At 50.8% G+C, this 20,028-nt stretch overlaps 1 protein-coding gene across 1 annotated transcript in view; it reads right to left on the bottom strand.

The window, feature by feature from the left end:
- Positions 1-20,028, bottom strand: part of LOC144681154 (dynein axonemal heavy chain 6-like) — a gene marked incomplete at its 3' end in the record, with an annotated part of 934,896 nt that overhangs the window by 325,772 nt on the left and 589,096 nt on the right. The gene's annotated exons all lie outside the window — the stretch shown is intronic.

Here is a 20,028-nt window from a genome sequence, read left to right as displayed (position 1 = left end):
AGGAACAATGGATCAGCAAGAGGGGAAAGGATCAGTGAGATGGGTTTGGATCAGTGAGAGGGGGATGGATAAGTGAGAGGAACAATGGATCAGCGAGAGGGGAATGGATCAGCGAGAGGGGAATGGATCAGTGAGAGGGGAAAGGATCAGCAAAATAGGAATGAATCAGTGAGAGGGAAATTTATCAGTGAAAGGTGAATGCATTAGCGAGTGGGGAATGGATCAGCGAGAGAGGAATGGACCAGCGAGAGGGGAATGGATCAGCAAGAGGGGAGTGGATCAGTGAAAGGAGCAATGGATCAGTGAGAGGGGAATGGATCAGTGAGAGGGGAATGGATCAGCGAAATGGGAAGAATCAGTGAGAGGGGAAAGGATCAGTTAGAGGGGAATGGATCAGAGAGATGCGAATGAATAAGTGAGAGGGGAATGGATAAGTGAGAGAAACAATGGATCAGCGAGAGGGGAATGGATCAGAGAGAGGGGAATGGATCAGAGAGAGGGAAATGGATCAGAGAGAGGGGAATGGATCAGAGAGAGGGGAATGGATCAGAGAGAGGGGAATGGATCAGAGAGAGGGGAATGGATCAGAGAGAGGGGAATGGATCAGAGAGAGGGAAATGGATCAGAGAGAGGGGAATGGATCAGAGAGAGGGGAATGGATCAGAGAGAGGGGAATGGATAAGTGAGAGAAACAATGGATCAGAGAGAGGGGAATGGATCAGAGAGAGGGGAATGGATCAGAGAGAGGGGAATGGATCAGTGAGAGGGGAATGGATCAGTGAGAGGGGAATGGATCAGTGAGAGGGGAATGGATCAGTGAGAGGGGAATGGATCAGTGAGAGGGGAATGGATCAGTGAGAGGGGAATGGATCAGTGAGAGGGGAATGGATCAGTGAGAGGGGAATGGATCAGCGAGAGGGGAATGGATCAGCGAGAGGGGAATGGATCAGCGAGAGGGGAATGGATCAGCAAGAGGGGAATGGATCAGTGAGAGGGGAATGGATCAGTGAGAGGGGAATGGATCATTGAGAGGGGAATGGATCAGTGAGAGGGGAATGGATCAGTGAGAGGGGAATGGATCAGTGAGAGCGGAATGAATTAGTGAGAGGGGAATGGATCAGCGAGAGGGGAATGGATCAGTGAGAGCAACAAGGATCAGCAAGAGAGGAATGGATAAGTGAGAGGAACAATGGGTCAGTGAGAGGGGAACGAATCAGTGAGAGGGGAATGGATCAACGAGAGGGGAATGAATCAGCGAGAGGGGAATGCATCAGTGAGAGGTGAATGGATCAGCGAGAGGGGAATGAATCAGTGAAAGGTGAATGGATCAGCGAGGGGGGAATGAATCAGTGAGAGGGGATTGAACCAGTGAGAGGGGAATGGATCAGTGAGAGGGGAATGAATCAGTGAGAGGTGAATTGATCAGTGAGAGGGAAATGGATCAGTGAGAGGGGAATGGATCAGTGAGAGGGGAATGGATCAGTGAGAGGGGAATGAATCATTGAGAGGGGAATGGATCAGCGAGAGGGGAATCGATCAGTGAGAGGGGAATGGATCAGCGAGAGGGGAATGGATCAGTGAGAGGGGAATGAATCAGTGAGAGGGAAATGGATCAGTGAAAGGTGAATGGATCAGCGAGGGGGAATGGATCAGCGAGAGGGGATTGAATCAGTGAGAGGGAAATGGATCAGTGAAAGGTGAATGGATCAGCGAGGGGGAATGGATCAGTGAGAGGGGATTGAATCAGTGAGAGGGGAATGGATCAGCGAGAGGAGAATCGATCAGTGAGAGGAGAATCGATCAGTGAGAGGGGAATGGATCAGTGAGAGGGGAATGGATCAGTGAGAGGGGAATGAATCAGTGAGAGGGGAATGGATCAGCGAGGGGGAATGGATCAGTGAGAGGGGAATGAATCAGTGAGAGGGGAATGGATCAGTGAGAGGGGAATGGATCAGTGAGAGGGGAATGGATCAGCGAGAGGGGAATGAATCAGTGAGAGGGGATTGAATCAGTGAGAGGGGAATGGATCAGCGAGGGGGAATGGATCAGTGAGAGGGGAATGGATCAGCGAGAGGGGAATGAATCAGTGAGAGGGGAATGGATCAGTGAGAGGGGAATGGATCAGTGAGAGGGGAATGGATCAGTGAGAGGGGAATGGATCAGTGAGAGGGGAATGGATCAGTGAGAGCGGAATGAATCAGTTAGAGGGGAATGAATCAGTGAGAGGGGATTGAATCAGTGAGAGGGGAATGGATCAGTTAGAGGGGAATGGATCAGTGAGAGCGGAATGAATCAGTGAGAGGGGAATGGATCAGTGAGAGGGGAATGGATCAGTGAGAGGGGAATGGATCAGTGAGAGGGGAATGGATCAGTGAGAGGGGAATGGATCAGTGAGAGCGGAATGAATCAGTTAGAGGGGAATGAATCAGTGAGAGGGGAATGGATCAGTTAGAGGGGAATGGATCAGCGAGAGGGGATTGAATCAGTGAGAGGGGAATGGATCAGTTAGAGGGGAATGGATCAGCGAGAGGGGAATGGATCAGTGAGAGGGGAATGGATCAATGAGAGGGGAATGGATCAGTGAGAGGGGAATGGATCAGTGAGAGGGGAATGGATCAGCGAGAGGGGAATGGATCAGTGAGAGGGGAATGGATCAGTGAGAGGGGAATGGATCATTGAAAGGGGAATGGATCAGTGAGAGCGGAAAGGATCAGCGAGAGAGGAATGGATAAGTGAGAGCAACAATGGATCACCGAGAGGGGAATGAATCAGCGAGAGGGGAATGGATCAGTGAGAGGGGAATGGATCAGTGAGAGGGGAATGGATAAGTGAGAGGAACAATGGATCAGCAAGAGGGGTAGGATCAGTGAGATGGGTTTGGATCAGTGAGAGGGGGATGGATAAGTGAGAGGAACAATGGATCAGCGAGAGGGGAATGGATCAGTGAGAGGGGAAAGGATCAGCAAAATAGGAATGAATCAGTGAGAGGGAAATTTATCAGTGAAAGGTGAATGCATTAGCGAGTGGGGAATGGATCAGCGAGAGAGGAATGGACCAGCGAGAGGGGAATGGATCAGCAAGAGGGGAGTGCATCAGTGAAAGGAGCAATGGATCAGTGAGAGGGGAATGGATCAGTGAGAGGGGAATGGATCAGCGAAATGGGAAGAATCAGTGAGAGGGGAAAGGATCAGTGAGAGGGGAATGGATCAGTGAGAGCGGAATGAATCAGTGAGGAGAATGGATCAGCGAGAGGGGAATGAATCAGTGAAATGTGAATTGATCAGCGAGAGGGAATGGATCAGCGATAGGGGAATGAATCAGTGAGAGGGGAATGGATCAGTGAGAGGGGAATGGATCAGTGAGAGGGGAATGGATCAGTGAGAGGGGAATGGATCAGTGAGAGGGGAATGGATCAGTGAGAGGGGAATGGATCAGTGAGAGGGGAATGCATCAGCGAGAGGGGAATGAATCAGTGAGAGCAACAAGGAACAGCAAGAGAGGAATGGATAAGTGAGAGGAACAATGGGTCAGTGAGAGGGGAACGAATCAGTGAGAGGGGAATGGATTAGTGAGAGGTGAATGGATCAGTGAGAGGGGAATGGATCAGTGAGAGGGGAATGAATCATTGAGAGGGGAATGGATCAGCGAGAGGGGAATCGATCAGTGAGAGGGGAATGGATCAGCGAGAGGGGAATGGATCAGTGAGAGGGGAATGAATCAGTGAGAGGGAAATGGATCAGTGAAAGGTGAATGGATCAGCGAGGGGGAATGGATCAGTGAGAGGGGAATGGATCAGTGAGAGGGGATTGAATCACTGAGAGGGGAATGGATCAGCGAGGGGGAATGGATCAGTGATAGGGGAATGAATCAGTGAGAGGGGATTGAATCAGTGAGAGGGGATTGAATCAGTGAGAGGGGATTGAATCAGTGAGAGGGGAATGGATCAGCGAGAGGAGAATCGATCAGTGAGAGGGGAATGGATCAGTGAGAGGGGAATGGATCAGTGAGAGGGGAATGGATCAGTGAGAGGGCAATGGATCAGTGAGAGGGGAATGGATCAGTGAGAGGGGAATGGATCAGTGAGAGGGCAATGGATCAGCGAGAGGGGAATGGATCAGTGAGAGGGCAATGGATCAGTGAGAGGGGAATGGATCAGTGAGAGGGGAATGGATCAGTGAGAGGGGAATGAATCAGTGAGAGGGGAATGAATCAGTGAGAGGTGAATGGATCAGCGAGGGGGAATGGATCAGCGAGAGGGGAATGAATCAGTGAGAGGGGATTGATTCAGTGAGAGGGGATTGAATCAGTGAGAGGGGAATAGATCAGTGAGAGGGGAATGGATCAGTGAGAGGGGAATGGATCAGTGAGAGGGGAATGGATCAGTGAGAGGGGAATGGATCAGTGAGAGGGGAATGAATCAGTGAGAGGGGATTGAATCAGTGAGAGGGGATTGAATCAGTGAGAGGGGAATGGATCAGTGAGAGGGGAATGGATCAGTGAGAGGGGAATGGAACAATGAGAGGGGATTGAATCAGTGAGAGGGGAATGGATCAGTGAGAGGGGAATGGATCAGCGAGAGGGGAATGGATCAGTGAGAGGGGAATGGATCAGTGAGAGGGGAATGGATCAGCGAGAGGGGAATGGATCAGTGAGAGGGGAATGGATCAGCGAGAGGGGAATGGTTCAGCGAGAGGGGAATGGATCAGTGAGAGGGGAATGGATCAGTGAGAGGGGAATGGATCAGTGAGAGGGGAATGGATCAGTGAGAGGGGAATGGATCAGTGAGAGGGGAATGGATCAGTGAGAGGGGAATGGATCAGTGAGAGGGGAATGCATCAGCGAGAGGGGAATGAATCAGTGAGAGCAACAAGGAACAGCAAGAGAGGAATGGATAAGTGAGAGGAACAATGGGTCAGTGAGAGGGGAACGAATCAGTGAGAGGGGAATGGATCAGTGAGAGGGGAATGGATCAGTGAGATGGGAATGGATCAGTGAGAGGGGAATGCATCAGCGAGAGGGGAATGAATCAGTGAGAGCAACAAGGAACAGCAAGAGAGGAATGGATAAGTGAGAGGAACAATGGGTCAGTGAGAGGGGAACGAATCAGTGAGAGGGGAATGGATCAGCGAGAGGGGAATGGATCAGCGATAAGGGAATGAATCAGTGAGAGGGGATTGAATCAGTGAGAGGGGAATGGATCAGTGAGAGGAACAATGGATCACCGAGAGGGGAAAGGAGCAGTGAGAGGGGGATGGATCAGCGAGAGGGGAATGGATCAGTGAGAGGGGAATGAATCAGTGAGAGGGGAATGGATCAGTGAGAGGGGAATGGATCAGTGAGAGGGGAATGGATCAGTGAGAAGGGAATGGATCAGTGAGAGGGGAATGCATCAGCGAGAGGGGAATGAATCAGTGAGAGCAACAAGAAACAGCAAGAGAGGAATGGATAAGTGAGAGGAACAATGGGTCAGTGAGAGGGGAACGAATCAGTGAGAGGGGAATGGATCAGTGAGAGGGGAATGGATCAGTGACAGGGGAATGAATCATTGAGAGGGGAATGGATCAGCGAGAGGGGAATCGATCAGTGAGAGGGGAATGGATCAGCGAGAGGGGAATGGATCAGTGAGAGGGGAATGAATCAGTGAGAGGGAAATGGATCAGTGAAAGGTGAATGGATCAGCGAGGGGGAATGGATCAGCGAGGGGGGATTGAATCAGTGAGAGGGAAATGGATCAGTGAAAGGTGAATGGATCAGCGAGGGGGGAATGGATCAGTGAGAGGGGATTGAATCAGTGAGAGGGGATTGAATCAGTGAGAGGGGAATGGATCAGTGAGAGGGGATTGAATCAGTGAGAGGGGATTGAATCAGTGAGGGGGGAATGGATCAGTGAGAGGGGATTGAATCAGTGAGAGGGGATTGAATCAGTGAGAGGGGAATGGATCAGCGAGAGGAGAATCGATCAGTGAGAGGGGAATGGATCAGTGAGAGGGGAATGGATCAGTGAGAGGGGAATGAATCAGTGAGAGGGGATTGAATCAGTGAGGGGGGAATGGATCAGTGAGAGGGGAATGAATCAGTGAGAGGGGATTGAATCAGTGAGAGGGGATTGAATTAGTGAGAGGGGAATGGATCAGTGAGAGGGGAATGGATCAGTGAGAGGGGAATGGATCAGCGAGAGGGGAATGGATCAGTGAGAGGGGAATGGATCAGTGAGAGGGGAATGGATCATTGAAAGGGGAATGGATCAGTGAGAGCGGAAAGGATCAGCGAGAGAGGAATGGATAAGTGAGAGCAACAATGGATCACCGAGAGGGGAATGAATCAGTGAGAGGGGAATGGATCAGTGAGAGGGGAATGGATAAGTGAGAGGAACAATGGATCAGCAAGAGGGGAAAGGATCAGTGAGATGGGTTTGGATCAGTGAGAGGGGGATGGATAAGTGAGAGGAACAATGGATCAGCGAGAGGGGAATGGATCAGTGAGAGGGGAAAGGATCAGCAAAATAGGAATGAATCAGTGAGAGGGAAATTTATCAGTGAAAGGTGAATGCATTAGCGAGTGGGGAATGGATCAGCGAGAGAGGAATGGACCAGCGAGAGGGGAATGGATCAGCAAGAGGGGAGTGCATCAGTGAAAGGAGCAATGGATCAGTGAGAGGGGAATGGATCAGTGAGAGGGGAATGGATCAGCGAAATGGGAAGAATCAGTGAGAGGGGAAAGGATCAGTTAGAGGGGAATGGATCAGAGAGATGCGAAATAATAAGTGAGAGGGGAATGGATAAGTGAGAGAAACAATGGATCAGCGAGAGGGGAATGGATCAGAGAGAGGGGAATGGATCACCGAGAGGGGAATGAATCAGCGAGAGGGGAAAGGATCAGAGGGGAATGGATCAGTGAGAGGGGAATGGATCAGCGAGAGGGGAATGGATCAGTGAGAGGGGATAGAATCAGTGAGAGGGAAATGGATCAGTGAGAGGGGAATGGATCAGTGAGAGGGGGATGGATAAGTGAGAGGAACAATGGATCAGCGAGAGGGGAATGGATCAGTGAGAGGGGAAAGGATCAGCAAAATAGGAATGAATCAGTGAGAGGGAAATTTATCAGTGAAAGGTGAATGCATTAGCGAGTGGGGAATGGATCAGCGAGAGGGGAATGGATCAGTAAGAGGGGAATGAATCAGTGAGAGGGGAATGAATCAGTGAGAGGGGATTGAATCAGTGAGAGGGGAATGGATCAGTGAGAGGGGAATGGATCAGTGAGAGGGGAATGGATCATTGAAAGGGGAATGGATCAGTGAGAGCGGAAATGATCAGCGAGAGAGGAATGGATAAGTGAGAGGAACAATGGATCACCGAGAGGGGAATGAATCAGCGAGAGGGGAATGGATAAGTGAGAGGAACAATGGATCAGCAAGAGGGGAAAGGATCAGTGAGATGGGTTTGGATCAGTGAGAGGGGGATGGATAAGTGAGAGGAACAATGGATCAGCGAGAGGGGAATGGATCAGCGAGAGGGGAATGGATCAGCGAGAGGGGAATGGATCAGCGAGAGGGGAATGGATCAGCGAGAGGGGAATGGATCAGCGAGAGGGGAATGGATCAGCGAGAGGGGAATGGATCAGCGAGAGGGGAATGGATCAGCGAGATGGGAAAAGATCAGTAAGAGCGGAAAGGATCAGCGAGACAGGAATGGATAAGTGAGAGGAACAATGGATCACCGAGAGGGGAAAGGAGCAGTGAGAGGGGGATGGATCAGCGAGAGGGGAATGAATCAGCGAGAGGGGAATGGATAAGTGAGAGGAACAATGGATCAGCAAGAGGGGAAAGGATCAGTGAGAGGGGAATGGATCAGTGAGAGCGGAATGAATCAGTGAGGAGAATGGATCAGCGAGAGGGGAATGAATCAGTGAGAGGGGATTGAATCTGTGAAAGGTGAATTGATCAGCGAGAGGGAATGGATCAGCGATAGGGGAATGAATCAGTGAGAGGAGAATGGATCAGTGAGAGGGGAATGGATCAGTGAGAGGGGAATGGATCAGTGAGAGGGGAATGGATCAGCGAGAGGGGAATGGATCAGTGAGAGGGGAATGCATCAGCGAGAGGGGAATGAATCAGTGAGAGCAACAAGGAACAGCAAGAGAGGAATGGATAAGTGAGAGGAACAATGGGTCAGTGAGAGGGGAACGAATCAGTGAGAGGGGAATGGATCAGTGAGAGGGGAATGGATCAGTGAGAGGGGAATGGATCAGTGAGAGGGGAATGCATCAGCGAGAGGGGAATGAATCAGTGAGAGCAACAAGGAACAGCAAGAGAGGAATGGATAAGTGAGAGGAACAATGGGTCAGTGAGAGGGGAACGAATCAGTGAGAGGGGAATGCATCAGCGAGAGGGGAATGAATCAGTGAGAGCAACAAGGAACAGCAAGAGAGGAATGGATAAGTGAGAGGAACAATGGGTCAGTGAGAGGGGAACGAATCAGTGAGAGGGGAATGGATCAGCGAGAGGGGAATGGATCAGCGATAAGGGAATGAATCAGTGAGAGGGGATTGAATCAGTGAGAGGGGAATGGATCAGTGAGAGGGGAATGGATCAGTGAGAGGGGAATGGATCAGTGAGAGGGGAATGGATCAGCGAGAGGGGAATGGATCAGTGAGAGGGGAATGCATCTGCGAGAGGGGAATGAATCAGTGAGAGGGGAATGGATCAGCGAGAGGGGAATGAATCAGTGAGAGCAACAAGGAACAGCAAGAGAGGAATGGATAAGTGAGAGGAACAATGGGTCAGTGAGAGGGGAACGAATCAGTGAGAGGGGAATGGATCAGTGAGAGGAGAATGGATCAGTGAGAGGGGAATGGATCAGCGAGAGGGGATTGGATCAGTGAGAGGGGAATGAATCAGTGAGAGGGGATTGAATCAGTGAGAGGGGAATGGATCAGTGAGAGGGGAATGAATCAGTGAGAGGGGAATGAATCAGTGAGAGGGGATTGAATCAGTGAGAGGGGATTGAATCAGTGAGAGGGGAATGGATCAGGGAAAGCTGAATGGATCAGCGAGAGGGGAATGGATCAGCGAGAGGGAAATGGATCAGCGAGAGGGGAATGGATCAGCGAGAGGGGAATGGATCAGCGAGAGGGGAATGGATCAGCGAGAGGGGAATGGATCAGCGAGAGGGGAATGGTTCAGCGAGAGAGGAATGGATAAGCGAGAGGGGAATGGATCAGCGAGAGGGGAATGGATCAGCGAGAGGGGAATGGATCAGCGAGAGGGGAATGGATCAGCGAGAGGGGAATGGATCAGCGAGAGGGGAATGGATCAGCGAGAGGGGAATGGATCAGCGAGATGGGAATCGATCAGCGAGAGGGGAATGGATCAGCGAGATGGGAAAAGATCAGTAAGAGCGGAAAGGATCAGCGAGACAGGAATGGATAAGTGAGAGGAACAATGGATCACCGAGAGGGGAAAGGAGCAGTGAGAGGGGGATGGATCAGCGAGAGGGGAATGAGATCAGTGAGAGGGGAATGAATCAGCACGAGAGGGGAATGGATAAGTGAGAGGGACAATGGATCAGCAAGAGGGGAAAGGATCAGTGAGAGGGGAATGGATCAGTGAGAGCGGAATGAATCAGTGAGGAGAATGGATCAGCGAGAGGGGAATGAATCAGTGAGAGGGGATTGAATCAGTGAAAGGTGAATTGATCAGCGAGAGGGAATGGATCAGCGATAGGGGAATGAATCAGTGAGAGGGGAATGGATCAGTGAGAGGGGAATGGATCAGTGAGAGGGGAATGGATCAGTGAGAGGGGAATGGATCAGTGAGAGGGGAATGCATCAGCGAGAGGGGAATGAATCAGTGAGAGCAACAAGGAACAGCAAGAGAGGAATGGATAAGTGAGAGGAACAATGGGTCAGTGAGAGGGGAACGAATCAGTGAGAGGGGAATGGATCAGTGAGAGGGGAATGGATCAGTGAGAGGGGAATGAATCATTGAGAGGGGAATGGATCAGCGAGAGGGGAATCGATCAGTGAGAGGGGAATGGATCAGCGAGAGGGGAATGGATCAGTGAGAGGGGAATGAATCAGTGAGAGGGAAATGGATCAGTGAAAGGTGAATGGATCAGCGAGGGGGAATGGATCAGCGAGAGGGGATTGAATCAGTGAGAGGGAAATGGATCAGTGAAAGGTGAATGGATCAGCGAGGGGGAATGGATCAGTGAGAGGGGATTGAATCAGTGAGAGGGGAATGGATCAGCGAGAGGAGAATCGATCAGTGAGAGGAGAATCGATCAGTGAGAGGGGAATGGATCAGTGAGAGGGGAATGGATCAGTGAGAGGGGAATGAATCAGTGAGAGGGGAATGGATCAGCGAGGGGGAATGGATCAGTGAGAGGGGAATGAATCAGTGAGAGGGGAATGGATCAGTGAGAGGGGAATGGATCAGTGAGAGGGGAATGGATCAGCGAGAGGGGAATGAATCAGTGAGAGGGGATTGAATCAGTGAGAGGGGAATGGATCAGCGAGGGGGAATGGATCAGTGAGAGGGGAATGGATCAGCGAGAGGGGAATGAATCAGTGAGAGGGGAATGGATCAGCGAGGGGGAATGGATCAGTGAGAGGGGAATGAATCAGTGAGAGGGGAATGGATCAGTGAGAGGGGAATGGATCAGTGAGAGGGGAATGGATCAGTGAGAGGGGAATGGATCAGTGAGAGGGGAATGGATCAGTGAGAGCGGAATGAATCAGTTAGAGGGGATTGAATCAGTGAGAGGGGATTGAATCAGTGAGAGGGGAATGGATCAGTTAGAGGGGAATGGATCAATGAGAGGGGAATGGATCAGTGAGAGGGGAATGGATCAGTGAGAGGGGAATGGATCAGCGAGAGGGGAATGGATCAGCGAGAGGGGAATGGATCAGTGAGAGGGGAATGGATCAGTGAGAGGGGAATGGATCATTGAAAGGGGAATGGATCAGTGAGAGCGGAAAGGATCAGCGAGAGAGGAATGGATAAGTGAGAGCAACAATGGATCACCGAGAGGGGAATGAATCAGCGAGAGGGGAATGGATCAGTGAGAGGGGAATGAATCAGCGAGAGGGGAATGGATCAGTGAGAGGGGAATGGATCAGCGAGAGGGGAATGGATCAGTGAGAGGGGAATGCATCAGCGAGAGGGGAATGAATCAGTGAGAGCAACAAGGAACAGCCAGAGAGGAATGGATAAGTGAGAGGAACAATGGGTCAGTGAGAGGGGAACGAATCAGTGAGAGGGGAATGGATCAACGAGAGGGGAATGGATCAGTGAGAGGGGAATGGATCAGTGAGAGGGGAATGGATCAGTGAGAGGGGAATGGATCAGTGAGAGGGGAATGGATCAGCGAGAGGGGATTGGATCAGTGAGAGGGGAATGAATCAGTGAGAGGGGATTGAATCAGTGAGAGGGGAATGAATCAGTGAGAGGGGAATGAATCAGTGAGAGGGGAATGAATCAGTGAGAGGGGATTGAATCAGTGAGAGGGGATTGAATCAGTGAGAGGGGAATGGATCAGTGAAAGGTGAATGGATCAGTGAGAGGGGAATGGATCAGCGAGAGGGGAATGAATCAGCGAGAGGGAAATGGATCAGCGAGAGGGAAATGGATCAGCGAGAGGGGAATGGATCAGCGAGAGGGCAATGGATCAGCGAGAGGGGAATGGATCAGCGAGAGGGGAATGGATCAGCGAGAGGGGAATGGATCAGCGAGAGGGGAATGGATAAGTGAGAGGAACAATGGATCACCGAGAGGGGAAAGGAGCAGTGAGAGGGGGATGGATCAGCGAGAGGGGAATGAGATCAGTGAGAGGGGAATGGATCAGTGAGAGCGGAATGAATCAGTGAGGAGAATGGATCAGCGAGAGGGGAATGGATCAGTGAGAGGGGATTGAATCAGTGAAAGGTGAATTGATCAGCGAGAGGGAATGGATCAGCGATAGGGGAATGAATCAGTGAGAGGGGAATGGATCAGTGAGAGGGGAATGGATCAGTGAGAGGGGAATGGATCAGTGAGAAGGGAATGGATCAGTGAGAGGGGAATGCATCAGCGAGAGGGGAATGAATCAGTGAGAGCAACAAGAAACAGCAAGAGAGGAATGGATAAGTGAGAGGAACAATGGGTCAGTGAGAGGGGAACGAATCAGTGAGAGGGGAATGGATCAGTGAGAGGGGAATGGATCAGTGACAGGGGAATGAATCATTGAGAGGGGAATGGATCAGCGAGAGGGGAATCGATCAGTGAGAGGGGAATGGATCAGCGAGAGGGGAATGGATCAGTGAGAGGGGAATGAATCAGTGAGAGGGAAATGGATCAGTGAAAGGTGAATGGATCAGCGAGGGGGAATGGATCAGCGAGGGGGGATTGAATCAGTGAGAGGGAAATGGATCAGTGAAAGGTGAATGGATCAGCGAGGGGGGAATGGATCAGTGAGAGGGGATTGAATCAGTGAGAGGGGATTGAATCAGTGAGAGGGGAATGGATCAGTGAGAGGGGATTGAATCAGTGAGAGGGGATTGAATCAGTGAGGGGGGAATGGATCAGTGAGAGGGGATTGAATCAGTGAGAGGGGATTGAATCAGTGAGAGGGGAATGGATCAGCGAGAGGAGAATCGATCAGTGAGAGGGGAATGGATCAGTGAGAGGGGAATGGATCAGTGAGAGGGGAATGAATCAGTGAGAGGGGATTGAATCAGTGAGGGGGGAATGGATCAGTGAGAGGGGAATGAATCAGTGAGAGGGGATTGAATCAGTGAGAGGGGATTGAATTAGTGAGAGGGGAATGGATCAGTGAGAGGGGAATGGATCAGTGAGAGGGGAATGGATCAGCGAGAGGGGAATGGATCAGTGAGAGGGGAATGGATCAGTGAGAGGGGAATGGATCATTGAAAGGGGAATGGATCAGTGAGAGCGGAAAGGATCAGCGAGAGAGGAATGGATAAGTGAGAGCAACAATGGATCACCGAGAGGGGAATGAATCAGCGAGAGGGGAATGGATCAGTGAGAGGGGAATGGATAAGTGAGAGGAACAATGGATCAGCAAGAGGGGAAAGGATCAGTGAGATGGGTTTGGATCAGTGAGAGGGGGATGGATAAGTGAGAGGAACAATGGATCAGCGAGAGGGGAATGGATCAGTGAGAGGGGAAAGGATCAGCAAAATAGGAATGAATCAGTGAGAGGGAAATTTATCAGTGAAAGGTGAATGCATTAGCGAGTGGGGAATGGATCAGCGAGAGAGGAATGGACCAGCGAGAGGGGAATGGATCAGCAAGAGGGGAGTGCATCAGTGAAAGGAGCAATGGATCAGTGAGAGGGGAATGGTTCAGTGAGAGGGGAATGGATCAGCGAAATGGGAAGAATCAGTGAGAGGGGAAAGGATCAGTTAGAGGGGAATGGATCAGAGAGATGCGAAATAATAAGTGAGAGGGGAATGGATAAGTGAGAGAAACAATGGATCAGCGAGAGGGGAATGGATCAGAGAGAGGGGAATGGATCACCGAGAGGGGAATGAATCAGCGAGAGGGGAAAGGATCAGAGGGGAATGGATCAGTGAGAGGGGAATGGATCAGCGAGAGGGGAATGGATCAGTGAGAGGGGATAGAATCAGTGAGAGGGAAATGGATCAGTGAGAGGGGAATGGATCAGTGAGAGGGGGATGGATAAGTGAGAGGAACAATGGATCAGCGAGAGGGGAATGGATCAGTGAGAGGGGAAAGGATCAGCAAAATAGGAATGAATCAGTGAGAGGGAAATTTATCAGTGAAAGGTGAATGCATTAGCGAGTGGGGAATGGATCAGCGAGAGGGGAATGGATCAGTAAGAGGGGAATGAATCAGTGAGAGGGGAATGAATCAGTGAGAGGGGATTGAATCAGTGAGAGGGGAATGGATCAGTGAGAGGGGAATGGATCAGTGAGAGGGGAATGGATCATTGAAAGGGGAATGGATCAGTGAGAGCGGAAATGATCAGCGAGAGAGGAATGGATAAGTGAGAGGAACAATGGATCACCGAGAGGGGAATGAATCAGCGAGAGGGGAATGGATAAGTGAGAGGAACAATGGATCAGCAAGAGGGGAAAGGATCAGTGAGATGGGTTTGGATCAGTGAGAGGGGGATGGATAAGTGAGAGGAACAATGGATCAGCGAGAGGGGAATGGATCAGCGAGAGGGGAATGGATCAGCGAGAGGGGAATGGATCAGCGAGAGGGGAATGGATCAGCGAGAGGGGAATGGATCAGCGAGAGGGGAATGGATCAGCGAGAGGGGAATGGATCAGCGAGAGGGGAATGGATCAGCGAGAGGGGAATGGATCAGCGAGATGGGAAAAGATCAGTAAGAGCGGAAAGGATCAGCGAGACAGGAATGGATAAGTGAGAGGAACAATGGATCACCGAGAGGGGAAAGGAGCAGTGAGAGGGGGATGGATCAGCGAGAGGGGAATGAATCAGCGAGAGGGGAATGGATAAGTGAGAGGAACAATGGATCAGCAAGAGGGGAAAGGATCAGTGAGAGGGGAATGGATCAGTGAGAGCGGAATGAATCAGTGAGGAGAATGGATCAGCGAGAGGGGAATGAATCAGTGAGAGGGGATTGAATCTGTGAAAGGTGAATTGATCAGCGAGAGGGAATGGATCAGCGATAGGGGAATGAATCAGTGAGAGGAGAATGGATCAGTGAGAGGGGAATGGATCAGTGAGAGGGGAATGGATCAGTGAGAGGGGAATGGATCAGTGAGAGGGGAATGGATCAGTGAGAGGGGAATGGATCAGTGAGAGGGGAATGCATCAGCGAGAGGGGAATGAATCAGTGAGAGCAACAAGGAACAGCAAGAGAGGAATGGATAAGTGAGAGGAACAATGGGTCAGTGAGAGGGGAACGAATCAGTGAGAGGGGAATGGATCAGTGAGAGGGGAATGGATCAGTGAGAGGGGAATGGATCAGTGAGAGGGGAATGCATCAGCGAGAGGGGAATGAATCAGTGAGAGCAACAAGGAACAGCAAGAGAGGAATGGATAAGTGAGAGGAACAATGGGTCAGTGAGAGGGGAACGAATCAGTGAGAGGGGAATGGATCAGCGAGAGGGGAATGGATCAGCGATAAGGGAATGAATCAGTGAGAGGGGATTGAATCAGTGAGAGGGGAATGGATCAGTGAGAGGGGAATGGATCAGTGAGAGGGGAATGGATCAGTGAGAGGGGAATGGATCAGCGAGAGGGGAATGGATCAGTGAGAGGGGAATGCATCTGCGAGAGGGGAATGAATCAGTGAGAGGGGAATGGATCAGCGAGAGGGGAATGAATCAGTGAGAGCAACAAGGAACAGCAAGAGAGGAATGGATAAGTGAGAGGAACAATGGGTCAGTGAGAGGGGAACGAATCAGTGAGAGGGGAATGGATCAGTGAGAGGAGAATGGATCAGTGAGAGGGGAATGGATCAGCGAGAGGGGATTGGATCAGTGAGAGGGGAATGAATCAGTGAGAGGGGATTGAATCAGTGAGAGGGGAATGAATCAGTGAGAGGGGAATGAATCAGTGAGAGGGGATTGAATCAGTGAGAGGGGATTGAATCAGTGAGAGGGGAATGGATCAGGGAAAGCTGAATGGATCAGCGAGAGGGGAATGGATCAGCGAGAGGGAAATTTATCAGTGAAAGGTGAATGCATTAGCGAGTGGGGAATGGATCAGTGAGAGGGGAATGGATCAGCGAGAGGGGAATGGATCAGTGAGAGGGGAATGGATCAGCGAGAGGGGAATGGTTCAGCGAGAGGGGAATGGATCAGTGAGAGGGGAATGGATCAGTGAGAGGGGAATGGATCAGTGAGAGGGGAATGGATCAGTGAGAGGGGAATGGATCATTGAAAGGGGAATGGATCAGTGAGAGCGGAAAGGATCAGCGAGAGAGGAATGGATAAGTGAGAGGAACAATGGATCACCGAGAGGGGAATGAATCAGCGAGAGGGGAATGGATCAGTGAGAGGGGAATGGATCAGTGAGAGGGGAATGGATAAGTGAGAGGAACAATGGATCAGCAAGAGGGGAAAGGATCAGTGAGATGGGTTTGGATCAGTGAGAGGGGGATGGATAAGTGAGAGGAACAATGGATCAGCGAGAGGGGAATGGATCAGTGAGAGGGGAAAGGATCAGCAAAATAGGAATGAATCAGTGAGAGGGAAATTTATCAGTGAAAGGTGAATGCATTAGCGAGTGGGGAATGGATCAGCGAGAGAGGAATGGACCAGCGAGAGGGGAATGGATCAGCAAGAGGGGAGTGGATCAGTGAAAGGAGCAATGGATCAGTGAGAGGGGAATGAATCAGTGAGAGGGGATTGAATCAGTGAGAGGGGATTGAATTAGTGAGAGGGGAATGGATCAGTGAGAGGGGAATGGATCAGTGAGAGGGGAATGGATCAGCGAGAGGGGAATGGATCAGTGAGAGGGGAATGGATCAGTGAGAGGGGAATGGATCATTGAAAGGGGAATGGATCAGTGAGAGCGGAAAGGATCAGCGAGAGAGGAATGGATAAGTGAGAGCAACAATGGATCACCGAGAGGGGAATGAATCAGCGAGAGGGGAATGGATCAGTGAGAGGGGAATGGATAAGTGAGAGGAACAATGGATCAGCAAGAGGGGAAAGGATCAGTGAGATGGGTTTGGATCAGTGAGAGGGGGATGGATAAGTGAGAGGAACAATGGATCAGCGAGAGGGGAATGGATCAGTGAGAGGGGAAAGGATCAGCAAAATAGGAATGAATCAGTGAGAGGGAAATTTATCAGTGAAAGGTGAATGCATTAGCGAGTGGGGAATGGATCAGCGAGAGAGGAATGGACCAGCGAGAGGGGAATGGATCAGCAAGAGGGGAGTGCATCAGTGAAAGGAGCAATGGATCAGTGAGAGGGGAATGGTTCAGTGAGAGGGGAATGGATCAGCGAAATGGGAAGAATCAGTGAGAGGGGAAAGGATCAGTTAGAGGGGAATGGATCAGAGAGATGCGAAATAATAAGTGAGAGGGGAATGGATAAGTGAGAGAAACAATGGATCAGCGAGAGGGGAATGGATCAGAGAGAGGGGAATGGATCACCGAGAGGGGAATGAATCAGCGAGAGGGGAAAGGATCAGAGGGGAATGGATCAGTGAGAGGGGAATGGATCAGCGAGAGGGGAATGGATCAGTGAGAGGGGATAGAATCAGTGAGAGGGAAATGGATCAGTGAGAGGGGAATGGATCAGTGAGAGGGGGATGGATAAGTGAGAGGAACAATGGATCAGCGAGAGGGGAATGGATCAGTGAGAGGGGAAAGGATCAGCAAAATAGGAATGAATCAGTGAGAGGGAAATTTATCAGTGAAAGGTGAATGCATTAGCGAGTGGGGAATGGATCAGCGAGAGAGGAATGGACCAGCGAGAGGGGAATGGATCAGCAAGAGGGGAGTGGATCAGTGAAAGGAGCAATGGATCAGTGAGAGGGGAATGGATCAGTGAGAGGGGAATGGATCAGCGAAATGGGAAGAATCAGTGAGAGGGGAAAGGATCAGTGAGAGGGGAATGGATCAGTGAGAGGGGAATGGATCAGTGAGAGGGGAATGGATCAGTGAGAGGGGAATGGATCAGTGAGAGGGGAATGGATCAGCGAGAGGGGAATGGATCAGTAAGAGGGGAATGAATCAGTGAGAGGGGAATGAATCAGTGAGAGGGGATTGAATCAGTGAGAGGGGAATGGATCAGTGAGAGGGGAATGGATCAGTGAGAGGGGAATGGATCATTGAAAGGGGAATGGATCAGTGAGAGCGGAAATGATCAGCGAGAGAGGAATGGATAAGTGAGAGGAACAATGGATCACCGAGAGGGGAATGAATCAGCGAGAGGGGAATGGATAAGTGAGAGGAACAATGGATCAGCAAGAGGGGAAAGGATCAGTGAGATGGGTTTGGATCAGTGAGAGGGGGATGGATAAGTGAGAGGAACAATGGATCAGCGAGAGGGGAATGGATCAGCGAGAGGGGAATGGATCAGCGAGAGGGGAATGGATCAGCGAGAGGGGAATGGATCAGCGAGAGGGGAATGGATCAGCGAGAGGGGAATGGATCAGCGAGAGGGGAATGGATCAGCGAGAGGGGAATGGATCAGCGAGAGGGGAATGGATCAGCGAGATGGGAAAAGATCAGTAAGAGCGGAAAGGATCAGCGAGACAGGAATGGATAAGTGAGAGGAACAATGGATCACCGAGAGGGGAAAGGAGCAGTGAGAGGGGGATGGATCAGCGAGAGGGGAATGAATCAGCGAGAGGGGAATGGATAAGTGAGAGGAACAATGGATCAGCAAGAGGGGAAAGGATCAGTGAGAGGGGAATGGATCAGTGAGAGCGGAATGAATCAGTGAGGAGAATGGATCAGCGAGAGGGGAATGAATCAGTGAGAGGGGATTGAATCTGTGAAAGGTGAATTGATCAGCGAGAGGGAATGGATCAGCGATAGGGGAATGAATCAGTGAGAGGAGAATGGATCAGTGAGAGGGGAATGGATCAGTGAGAGGGGAATGGATCAGTGAGAGGGGAATGGATCAGTGAGAGGGGAATGGATCAGTGAGAGGGGAATGGATCAGTGAGAGGGGAATGCATCAGCGAGAGGGGAATGAATCAGTGAGAGCAACAAGGAACAGCAAGAGAGGAATGGATAAGTGAGAGGAACAATGGGTCAGTGAGAGGGGAACGAATCAGTGAGAGGGGAATGGATCAGTGAGAGGGGAATGGATCAGTGAGAGGGGAATGGATCAGTGAGAGGGGAATGCATCAGCGAGAGGGGAATGAATCAGTGAGAGCAACAAGGAACAGCAAGAGAGGAATGGATAAGTGAGAGGAACAATGGGTCAGTGAGAGGGGAACGAATCAGTGAGAGGGGAATGGATCAGCGAGAGGGGAATGGATCAGCGATAAGGGAATGAATCAGTGAGAGGGGATTGAATCAGTGAGAGGGGAATGGATCAGTGAGAGGGGAATGGATCAGTGAGAGGGGAATGGATCAGTGAGAGGGGAATGGATCAGCGAGAGGGGAATGGATCAGTGAGAGGGGAATGCATCTGCGAGAGGGGAATGAATCAGTGAGAGGGGAATGGATCAGCGAGAGGGGAATGAATCAGTGAGAGCAACAAGGAACAGCAAGAGAGGAATGGATAAGTGAGAGGAACAATGGGTCAGTGAGAGGGGAACGAATCAGTGAGAGGGGAATGGATCAGTGAGAGGAGAATGGATCAGTGAGAGGGGAATGGATCAGCGAGAGGGGATTGGATCAGTGAGAGGGGAATGAATCAGTGAGAGGGGATTGAATCAGTGAGAGGGGAATGAATCAGTGAGAGGGGAATGAATCAGTGAGAGGGGATTGAATCAGTGAGAGGGGATTGAATCAGTGAGAGGGGAATGGATCAGGGAAAGCTGAATGGATCAGCGAGAGGGGAATGGATCAGCGAGAGGGAAATGGATCAGCGAGAGGGGAATGGATCAGCGAGAGGGGAATGGATCAGCGAGAGGGGAATGGATCAGCGAGAGGGGAATGGATCAGCGAGAGGGGAATGGATCAGCGAGAGAGGAATGGATCAGCGAGAGGGGAATGGATCAGCGAGAGGGGAATGGTTCAGCGAGAGAGGAATGGATAAGCGAGAGGGGAATGGATCAGCGAGAGGGGAATGGATCAGCGAGAGGGGAATGGATCAGCGAGAGGGGAATGGATCAGCGAGAGGGGAATGGATCAGCGAGAGGGGAATGGATCAGCGAGAGGGGAATGGATCAGCGAGATGGGAATCGATCAGCGAGAGGGGAATGGATCAGCGAGATGGGAAAAGATCAGTAAGAGCGGAAAGGATCAGCGAGACAGGAATGGATAAGTGAGAGGAACAATGGATCACCGAGAGGGGAAAGGAGCAGTGAGAGGGGGATGGATCAGCGAGAGGGGAATGAATCAGCACGAGAGGGGAATGGATAAGTGAGAGGGGAATGGATCAGTGAGAGGGGAATGAATCA

Source organism: Cetorhinus maximus, chromosome 5 (genome assembly GCF_964194155.1).
Source record: "Cetorhinus maximus chromosome 5, sCetMax3.hap1.1, whole genome shotgun sequence".
Classification (NCBI taxonomy): domain Eukaryota; kingdom Metazoa; phylum Chordata; class Chondrichthyes; order Lamniformes; family Cetorhinidae; genus Cetorhinus; species Cetorhinus maximus.
This window is presented reverse-complemented; position numbering and strand designations above follow the sequence as displayed.